An 11,109-nucleotide genomic window follows, 5' to 3' on the forward strand; every position below is an offset into this window, starting at 1 on the left:
CAATAAGGAACCTTTGAAAGTATAGATGTGGAGAGAAGGACTGATTCATCTTCCTATGGAACCCTCAGTTCCAGGTTCTCTTGTAGCAGAAGTCTTCTCAAGGATAGCTAAAGCAGGGCCCCTAACTGGTGGCTTGATCACTGGGTGTTGTGTCTCACCCACTAAGATCTGTGCCAGGCCCAAAGGGCCTGCCAAGCAGAACAGGAGAAAGATTCAGCTGGTGTTGAAAAAGCAGGGCAAATAGTTTGAGCCCTTCTGTTTGTTTGAAGAGTGGGACTGGGTGGGGGCACATGCCTGCAGGAGTCCCTCTAGTTCCTCCTGGTTCCTCCTGGTTCCAGGAAGGAGAAAGGTACTCCGGAGTGAGTGAGTGAATGAGCGGGTGAGTGTGTGCAAGTGTGCAGTCAGCCCATGTTTATTTATTCTAGGAGCGGTTGCTAAGTTGGGGAGCCTGCCAGCAAGGCTGTTTGAGTGCTGTGTTTGTTTATTTAGTAGAGTGCAGGGAAGGACAAGGGGAGAGACAAGTGTAGGGTCAGAGTGGCTTTAGGGGAAAAGGTTGAGGAGGGGGTGTAGCTAGTTTGGGGTGGGGGAATCTGGTCAACCCCCCCCACCCTAAAGACACCCCTACGCTTCTGATTCATGAGCTCCCCCTGCAGGGAAGACCTTTCCACCAGTCACCTCCACTCTGCTGCCATTCTTTTACATCAACCTTTTCTGTGACATAGACCCTGGGGCAATCTGGTGAAGTTATAGAGCCCTTCTTAGATACCGGGGTGGGAGGTTGTTGGTGTCATTGCTTTTTTTAGTGAATAAAATAGATTACAAAGGAAATCAACTATATCTAAATTGTTGTTTTGCATTTGCTTCCAACTCTTCATGATCCCATTGGGATTTTCTTGGCAAAGATACTGGAGTGCTTTGCCATTTCCTTCTCCAGCTCCTTTTTCAAAAGAGGAGACTGAGGCAAATAGGGTTAAGTGACTTTCCAAGGGTCAAATAGTAAATATCTGAGGCCAGATTTGAACTCAGGGAGTTGTGGGCACTCAACTCACTGGGCCACCAAATTATCCATCATAGCTAAATAGTTATTAAAATGTTAAAAAACAAAAAACAAATTCCTGGATTTCAGGACAGGAACGCCTAGAAACCTTAGAGATCATTTTATCTAATTCATTCTCTCCATCGGGGAGCCCAGTGTCTTTGCCAATCCTCTCCCTTACTCAATGCCATAGGACCCTCCTGACTGCCCAATTGCTAAGAGTGGTGGGAGGGGAAAGAAGGGAGAAGGAAGAACGGAAGGTCAGCACTAGGTTCCACCCCATGGAATGTACATGTTGAATTCCCTCAATCCTGGTGACCACTCCTATCCTCAACCCTGTGTTCCTTCTCTTATATGTTCCACTTTAGGCCTTATAAAGAGGCAGCAGAAGGTGATTGAAAGCATTGAATATGAAGTCAGATGTAATGAGTTTAAATGCTGACTGCCACTTATTAGCTGAGAACTCTAGGGAAGCCACTGTATCTCTCTAGGCTTCTTTTTTCTTTATCTGTAAAATGATGGGATTTGACTAAATGACTCTGAGATCCCTTCTAGCTTTAAATCCTGTGAGATTGTCAGTCACATCAGGACTTGCTGGTAGTGTGAACTCCTACTTTCTAAACCAAAGAAGTAGACAATAAGGCAGTCCAGGGAATTGCCCTCATCTCATACCAGATAGGTCCTAAGATAGAGTGTCTCACCAGAGCCAGGGATTTGATTTCACTTTCCTAGAAGAGATTTCTATCCTCTCCCTGATGCCTTCCTCTACCCCCAGATCTTCCATATTCCCCTAACCCTGCCTGCAAGTTACTCTGGCCCCTCATGCATAGGCTGACAGCCTCTGGGACCCATCAAACAGGGTGGCAGGAGGACAACTCCAGGTCCCTGGCAGAGACCTTGTTAGACTAGAGAGAGAGGAGTGTTCCTCTCTTCCATCTTTCAATATCAGAAACAGCCAGGTCTTAATGACCCATTCATTTCCTCTGGAGTTGCAGGGGATGGTATCTCTGCCTTTGAAATGGAGGTTAGGGATTGAACCCTTACTTCTTAAGTGATCCCATGATCCAGGATCCCAGAGAAACAGTTCCCTTTGGAGATTGATTGGACCCTGTCCCCAGCTTCTGACTTTCCTACAGTCAAACATTTTTGTTTCACATGGAGTTGGGATTCAGGAACATTATAGAATAGAATAAGTGACTCAAATCCCTCAAAGGGATTTATGAAGGATTCTAACCTGGTATTTGTTTAAGATTTATTTTTATTATTCTTTTCTGTAGTTTTTTTAATGTTTTATTGTTGCCTTTTGTTCTTATACCACTGTTATTTCTCCTTCACCACCATACCCGTCAGCACTTCCTTATAACAAAGAAAAATATCAAGAAAAGTCACCTAACCTTAGTGACTATGTTTGATGGTGAAGACCACATCCATGGTCTTCACCTTTCATCTGAGATGAAGAAGTAAAATTCCTTATCAGTTCTCTAAAACCTATCTGTTCTGTTTCTAACTTGGTTTCTAGTCTCTGGTCAGGTTCTGACTTCTCTAGTATTCCCCTCCCCCCTAGGATTTTTCCCATCCCTGGTAAGAGGGAAGTATCTGGGACTGTTGGGCTCAGGGAAGCTAATGCTTTCTCACTGATCCCTTACACCCTAGCCAGCTGCCGCCAGGAATGTCTGTCCCACTAGTCACACTGAGATCCAAAGGAAGAGCTGGAAAAACCACCCCAAGGCCAAAGGGAATCAGTGTGGAAAATGCAAAAGGGAAGAGACTGAAACCAGATATGGAAGAGGTAGCCAAATGAAGAGGCAGAGTTCCTTCCCAGAAACCTCCCTGCAGCCTCCTGCTAACCTCTCTGGGAACCGGAGGCCCTGGGTGGAGCCCTTTCTGGAAATCAGAGCACAGGTCTCTGGTCCCCAACTCCTGACTTCAGCTGGTCAAGGGTTGGACCCCATCCTTACCATGCTACCACCGATAGGAAGCCTAAAAATTGCTATTGGATTTCTCCTTCCCAATTTTTCCCCAGTCTAAATATTTAGTTTAGTGCACATTACATAGTAGGTGCTTAATAAACAATAATTGATTGACTAAGACTTACAGTTTTGCCTTCTCTTGCCTGGGTCATAGGATTTAGACAAAAGCTTTATTCTACACCATGCACTCTACCCTCTCCCAATCCACTATTCCCTATGGCTTAATGAAGGGCAGCTTGGTGGTGCAGTGGATAGAGCCCTGGCCTTGGAATCAGGAGGACTGGAGTTCAAATTCAACCTCAGACACTTGACCCTCACTAGCTATGTGATTTTGGCCAAGTTACTTGACCCTGATTGTCTCACATCCAGGGCCTTCTCCAGTAGTTCTGATTCCTAAATGGCCACTGGATTCAGATGATTGGGGAGGAGAAAGTGAGGCTGGTGAACACTCACTCAAATCCACTTCATATGCTTGTCATGACATCAGTGTGGTCTTCTTTGAAAATGAAAGACAAAACATCAAAAAACTTCAGTGAATGAATATACAAAGCATTGTGCTGTGTACAAAGGATACAAATGGAAAAGCAAAACAATCCCTGCCTTCAAGGGGAGACAGTTCATAAGGAAGTTTTCACCTGCAAGTCAGATGAAAACATAGCCTGGTCCTTAGGATACGGTCACAGAGCAGATGCTTATGTCTCTTCTTTATCATCATTTCCACTGACAGAATCATTTCCATTTCTGATGTCTAACTATTTGGCAGTGCCAAGGATTATGGTGGTTAAGAACTTTATTTTCTGGGTTTTTGAGAGCTATGGTTGTGAGGTCAAGAAAATACTTTTGCAAGCTCAGCTTAAGATCTGAGTGGGATAGTCTCCTTGTAATGAAGAAATAAATTTGGTTGTGAAGATATAGCAGATGGGGCAATATATACATTTCTTTGGCAGTAGAAGTTCCACATCCTACTTTGTAGATGGAGCAGTGTGGCTAAAGATGGGCTAAAAGTCACTGAAAGTGTGGTTTTCAGACTGGCCCAGTTTTGTCTTACATGGCAGGGACTGCATCTCTTGAGAATAAAATATTTGCTGCCTCAATTCTGTGTGATTCTGGTGATGAGAAGAAACCAAACCAACAAGGTCATTGTGTCTAAGTGGAAGATTCCCAAATTTATTTCCATCAGGGATGATTTTAACTTCAAGAATTTTCCAAATGGATAGTTCACATCAGAAAATTTTAGTATTTGAGAAAATCAAAATAGTATCCCTGCATGAACCATTTCATCTAACCCCTCTTTATCCGATGCAGGGATGGGGAACATCCAGTTCTCGGGTTTTATGTTCTGGTGCTGCCAATGTTTGTCCATCTTCAGTCTCCTGATTCATACCCGGCCACTGGACCCAGATGGCTCTGGAGGAGAAAGTGAGGCTAGTAACTTAGCACAACATTTCATGCAAATCCAATTCACATGCTTGTCATGGCATCACATCTCTGACGTTGTGAGCTTCTTTGAAAATGAAGGACAAAACATCAAAAAAAAAATCAGTGAATGAATATACAAAGCACTGTGCTGAGTACAAAGAATACAAATGAAAAAACAAAACAATCCCTGCCTCAGGTGGGACTCAAAATTCAATAAATCTAGGAGGTTTTTTAGGGATGAATGAATTAAATGTTTCTCCAAATATAGCAGATGAATGATGTTATAAATATCCAATGGCCCTTGGCAGAAAAAAGGTTTCCCACCCCTGATCTAATGGGAATCATATAATCAGATCAGGACATTAGGTCTGGATCTGAGCAACCCATTGAAGGACCAGTGACTTGGCTGCTTAGGTCAGTGACCTGAGGCAATGTGGAGAGCTGGGAGAAGGTACAGTCGAAAAAGGTCTGAAAGGGTCCAGACTTTGACTTAGCTTTCAGATCCTGAGATCTCTTGTGGATGGGGAGAATTGATGAACTTGCATTCCTGTAGTCAAGCCTTCCTCTAGATAGCTCCCTCCCTTCTTCTATGCCTGAAAAAAACCTTTTCTTATTTCTCCTGCCTGCTCTTCTCTTCTTCCTCTTCACCACCCCCCCAATGGCCTATATGAATCAGGACAGATGAACTACTGTACTAAATTGCCTTTTCCCTTTCTTTTGTTCTCTTCTCCTAAACCCCTCCATACCCCAACTCCCCCACACATCATGCCATCTCTACCCAGCCCGTCCTCTCGACCTTCTCCCAACTGGGAAATTAAACTCCATCTCTGCAACCAGGTAGGACTTTGACAGACCATCTTTGACCTTATCTTGCCCAGATCCAGGTCTCCACAGAACTTTCTTCCCATGTCTAGTCTCACCATTATTTGTGTAGCCCCTTCTCCAGCTCTAGTAGGAATCTATTTGTTGTCTTCTTTAGGGTAGGCAGTCTTGTTTTTAATATCTGAATACATAGTACTTTACTCAGCAAGTTCCTAGTATGTAATAAATCCCTCTATCTCCTTTTCTCTGTCTCTTTGTCTATCTGTCTCTGGTGTGCCCTATAAATACCCCAAGTTCCTCCTCCCTTCCTCTGACTCCTTTACCCTCATTGAAGCATGAAGTGGACAGAGATATGTAATCTTCTCATTGAGATTTCTCACCTAAGCTCTTGATATCTGTCATGTGGGTGGTGTCAGTAACTGTGCAAGATCCACACTTTCACCTGGAGTGAGAATTATCTAGTGTTATCTATCTTCCTAGGCTTTTTCATCCAAATGGACTCTGAAGTTCCCTTACTTGGAATTGATTTCATAGTATCTATCTCTCCCAGCCCCTAGGCAGAAAATGAAGATAAGATGAGGATGGGTTGAGATGGTGATAGGTCATCCTCCCTTAAGTTAGTAACCTACCAGTTCTCTAAAATAGGTGCCCTTTAGCCCCATGACCTTGGATTCCCAGGTCTTTCAAGCAAGGTGACTTGGGCCAAGTTTATCCTCAACTGAGCCCATAAATGTATTTAGGGATGGGGGGGGTGGAAGTTTTATCCAAAACATATGTTATTGCCAGTATTCTAGTTATCTTGGATATTTCCTGCATGTTTGTTTCCACGGCAACCAGCCCAGCATGCAGTCTTGTTTCTAAGTCCTGCAAGCCAACATAGCTGCCATGTGGTGTCAATTTGGTGCTTGTGATGTCTCCTTGGCTCTCCCTTACTCATGGTCTCTCTGCCTCATACTCAAAGCTCTGTCTCTGATTCAGTGTCTCTTGGTCTCTCTGTTTTGATCTCTTCCTCTATCTCTGCTCAGATTCTATCTCAGTCTCTGACTTTGTGACCCTTCTGTCTTACTCCATCTTACCCCTCCTCCCACCCTTCCCTCCCTTTAGAATATTCATGCTTTTTCTCCAGCTCCCACTTCCAACTTCCCCTGGCCACAGTCTCTGAGTGAGCACATCTTGGAGTGGGCAGGGGAACTGAGGAGCTGGGGGAGTGAATTTTGCTGCATGCAAAATGCAGGAGTATAACAGTGGAAATTAGAAAAACTCATGAGAGTTCCCTGAAAGTCTCGTTAAAGCTATCTACTTAACTGACTGCTTAGTGTCTTAGTGTGGAGAGCTGAATTAGACAAGTCAGTCTCGCCTTGGCAAACAGATCAACATAAAAACATATGAACTTCAGATTCCAACTCTGCTTTGTGACCAGGAGTGAATTGTTTCCCTGTTTTAGATCTTGGTTTTCCCTATTTATCAAATATAGGGAGGAGTAGGGAAGACAAATGAGGAGATCACTGGAGATTTTCCTATCTGATGAGCACTGCTGACCTCCACTTATTTGAATCCCTCAAATAACATTAGCTTCAGATGAAACTGGATCCTCCAGAGCCCCCAGTTCCCCCTAAGTCCATGGAGTGAGAAAGGATACAAAGCTAAAACTTTCATCTTCCCAGAGCAGTTGTGACTGGCAGCGGTGCCCTTCCCCAGGGGTACCCAGGCAACAAGGAGGGTGTTGACAATAACAGTGTGTAAGGGAGCTGGGCCAGATGGCTTGAAAAGGCAACAAGTATAGAGAGAATGTAAACAGGCAGTTCCTGGAGAGGTGAGGGGCTCTCTCTTCTCTTTTCCCTCCAAACTCAAGGACCTTTCCTCCATTCAATTTTCCCTTCTAGAGTAGGAAAGAAGGCTTTTCCCAAGTCATCCAAATTCTCTGTAAAATCCACTTCAAGTTTTTTTCCTGAATCTCTACCCTTTGTGGGAGGTCTTCTCTAGTCTACCTCTTCCTCAGTTATCTTACATCATGTCTGAGTTCTTCTTTCACAGACCCAACAGAACCTTCAGCCTGACTATAAAATATCATAAGTTATTAGGTCATCTTGTCTTATAATCTTTAAAATGAATATGAGCAAAAAGGTCACCATAAAAATGATTTCAGTTTATGGTACCAAAATCTATTGCAGAGGGGAAAAGAGGTAACAAAGTTCTATAAAGAACTCACATATGTAAAGTACTATACAAACTTTAAAGAGCTATATAAATGATAGCTATTATTAGAAAATCTGCTATATTAAATCAATATATATCATACTAGATGGCTTCAATGTAAAAGTAGGTACAATAGAGAATGGCACAAAATAAATAGTAAAAGATAATTCAGAATGAAGATGTGAAAGAGCAAAGTCTGCAAGTTATACAGAAATCCTGTGTCTATATGTTATAAATAATTCTATCAGAATTGAAAGTTGCTAGAATGATGAGCACCACATAACAAAAAAATGGAATTTACTATATCTTAAAAAGAATAAGTCAGTAAAGTGTATACAGATAGGTCATCAATTTGTTAGAGCAAATATCAAAATCAACATCAACTAGGAGAAAGAATAAAACTGAGAATATTGTTTAATCAAATTGGGTAATTTATTGTGCTTATTATATAATCAAAAAAGCCCCAATCTGACCTATTTAAATATACTGTTGATACAAAATAAAAAGGCAAATGGATAAAGGAACAGGAATAGAAATGGATTATCACCATTTCCATTCAACTAATATATAGCAGTTGCCATTACAAAGAATTCTAGAAATAACCTTAAATAGTAAACACTTGAGATCTTCTTGCCAACCTTGGTGGCAAGAAGCAATACTGGTTTAGAATATAAATGCATTTTAAAGATTTTATTTAAACAATCTTTACAACTAATGTTTCTGACAAATACTCATTTCTAAAATATACGGAGAACTGAGTCATATTTAAAAAAATAAAGCCATTCCCCAATTGACAAATGGTCAAAAGATATGCAAAGGCAATTTACAGATGGAGATCAAAGCAATCCATAGTCATATGAAAAATTGCTCTAAATCATTACTTATTAGAGAAATGCAAATTATTCTTTTTAAATTTGTTTTTATTAAAGATATTATTTGAGTTTTACAATTTTCCCCCCAATCTTGCTTCCCTCCCCCCACCCCCCCACAGAAAGCACTCTGTCAGTCTTTACTTTCTTTCCATGTTGTACCTTCATCCAAATTGGGTGTGATGAGAGAGAAATCATATCCTTAAAGAAAAGAAGTCTAAGAAGTAACAAGATCAGACAATAAGATATCTGTTTTTTTCTAAATTAAAGGGAATAGTCCTTGCACTTTGTTCAAACTCCACAGCTCCTTATCTGGATACAGATGGCACTCTCCTTTGCAGACAGCCCCAAATTGTTCCCGATTGTTGCACTGATGGAATGAGCAAGTCCTTCAAGGTTGAACATCACTCCCATGTTGCTGTTAGGGCGTACAGTGTTTTTCTGGTTCTGCTCATCTCACTCAGCATCAGTTCATGCAAATCCCTCAAGGCTTCCCTGAAATCCTGTCCCTCCTGGTTTCTAATAGAACAATAGTGTTCCATGACATACATATACCACAGTTTGCTAAACCATTTCCCAATTGAAGGGCATTTACTTGGAGAAATGCAAATTAAAGCTTCTCTGAGGAACCACTTCACACCTCTTAGACTGTCCAATATGACCAGAAAGAATAACAATAATTGTTGGAAAGGTTGCAGGAAATCTGGGACACTGTTACATTATTGGTGGAACTGTGAACTCATCCAACCTTTCTGGAGAGAAATTTGGAACTACGCCCAAAGGGCAACAAAAATGTGCATAATCTTTGATCCAGCAATACCACTACTGGGTCTATACCCTGAAGAGATGATGAAAAAGGGTAAAAACATCACTTGTACAAAAATATTCATAGCAGCCCTGTTTGTGATGGCAAAGAATTGGAAATCAAGTAATGATTAACCTTGATGGACACACTTATTTCATCAGTGCAACAACCAGGGACAATTTGGGGCTGTCTGCAATGGAGAATACCATCTGTATCCAGATAAAGAGCTGTGGAGTTTGAACAAAGTTTAAGGACTATTCCCTTTAATTTAGAAAAAAGAAACTGATATCTTATTGTTTGATCTTGTTATCTCTTATACTTTATGTTTCTTCTTTAAGGATATGATTTCTCTCTCATCACACTCAATTTGGATCAATGTACAGCAAGGAAACAATGTAAAGACTGACAAATTGCTTTCTGTGGTGGAGTGGGGGGAGGGAAGTAAGATTGGGGGAGAAAAATTATAAAACTCAAAAATAAATAAAATCTTTAATTAAAAAAAGGATTAGGGGCTAGGTGGTACAGTGAATAGAGCACTGTCCTTGGAGTCAGGGGTACCTGAGTTCAAATCCGGCCTCAGCCTCAGACAATAATTTCCTAGCTGTTTGGCCTTGGGCAAGCCATTTAACCCCATTGCCTTGAAAAAAAAATCTAAAAAACAAAGGATTAAAAAATTTTTTTAAATTTTAAAAAATTTTATTTAAGAGTACAAAGGAAGATTTTCAACAGGATCAACTCATAAAAGAGTAAGAAGCAGTTAAAAGTTGCTAGAAAAAAATGGTACAACATCTAATTAAGCCAGATCATCCCAAGGCAAATTATAAATGAAATTGGAAATTTTCAATAACTGGAATAAAAATAGAAACTGTCAAGGGTTTTATAACTAATTATTGTCTTTAACAAGGACAATGAACCTACCAAATTCGAATTTTTAAAATAAAAGTCCCCAGTATACTGGGGAGAAAGTAGAAATAGTACTGCTATTGTTCTGTTGTTTTTCAGTAGTATCTGACTCTTCATAACTTTATTTAGGATTTCCTTGGCAAAGAGATTGAAGTGGTTTGCCATTTCCTTCTTTAGCTTGTTTTATAGATGAGGAAACTAAGACACGGGTTTAAGTGACTTGTCCGGGATAATACAACTAGTAAGAGTCTAAGGCCAGATTTGAACTCAGGAGGTTGTATTCCTGATCCAAGCTGGGCATTCTATCCACTATGTGACCTAGAAATGGTACTAAGCAAAGACAGAGCAGGTAAACCAGACCAAATATAAAGCATGTCTACTCAAGACCAAAGTCTTTTTAAAAATAACTTATTTTAAAATTTTTTTCCAATTACATGCAGAGATAGTTTTCAACATTCATTTTTGTAAAATTTTCTCCTTCCCTTCCCTAGAAATATTGATTAGCTACTTGGGAATGAAAGAGAGAGGAACTTAGAGTTGGGATAGAAGGGTAAGGAATTAGATTCATTTATTCATTCATTCAATCAACCAATTTATTAAATGTCTATGGAATGTAACTCTTTGAGCTATATTCTGGGAGAGATAGAAAGTTTAGGTAAGAAATAGTCCCTGATGCCTTGGATCTTACTGTAGTGAAGAATAGAGCACAAAGAAAGATAAATGTAACACAAAATAGAGATAGGAGAAACTGGGTCTGTGTTTTCATTGGTAGAGGAAACTGCTGGGTAAGAAAATATCCTCTACCAATGCATGTCAGCATCTCTCCAAAACTTTTGTTTTAGAGGGTTGTCTAGGGCACTGTAGATTTAAGGGACTTGCCCAAGGTCACACACCCCATATATATCAGAGAGGATTTGAAGATTATTTTTGCCTACAAGGCCAGTTCTATCATTATACTACATTGATTTATAATAAAAAATATTAAATGAAAAGTCCAGCAAAATGGAGTCCTGGCTTCTTTGGCATGCCTAGTTCTGCCATGGGGACATTTCTGAGGGGACTTTTGAGTGTACATAGCATGTTTGACAT

The sequence above is a fragment of the Macrotis lagotis genome, chromosome 1 (assembly GCF_037893015.1).
Source record: "Macrotis lagotis isolate mMagLag1 chromosome 1, bilby.v1.9.chrom.fasta, whole genome shotgun sequence".
Lineage (NCBI taxonomy): Eukaryota > Metazoa > Chordata > Mammalia > Peramelemorphia > Peramelidae > Macrotis > Macrotis lagotis.